This window comes from Phytophthora parasitica (genome assembly GCF_000247585.1).
Source record: "Phytophthora parasitica INRA-310 unplaced genomic scaffold supercont2.40, whole genome shotgun sequence".
Classification (NCBI taxonomy): domain Eukaryota; phylum Oomycota; class Peronosporomycetes; order Peronosporales; family Peronosporaceae; genus Phytophthora; species Phytophthora nicotianae.
This window is the reverse complement of record NW_008649026.1, coordinates 517,981-518,201: the sequence shown is the minus strand read 5'-3', so window position 1 is coordinate 518,201 and position 221 is coordinate 517,981.

Here is a 221-nt window from a genome sequence, read left to right as displayed (position 1 = left end):
TGAACGGAATAGAGTGTAATCAAAGAAATCCAGGAATATTATGTGGACCACAAATGCAATGTACCTCGTTTGGTTTTAGGATATTGAAGTAGTTTAGTATCAAGATGGTCGAGCTTCTTTTTCTCGTTGGCAACAATTCAATCTAGAAAAGTTTAAGCTTGGGAGCGGCTGCTAGTGCACAATAAGGATCGTTGTCTGCGAATAACTTGTCCACTTTCTCC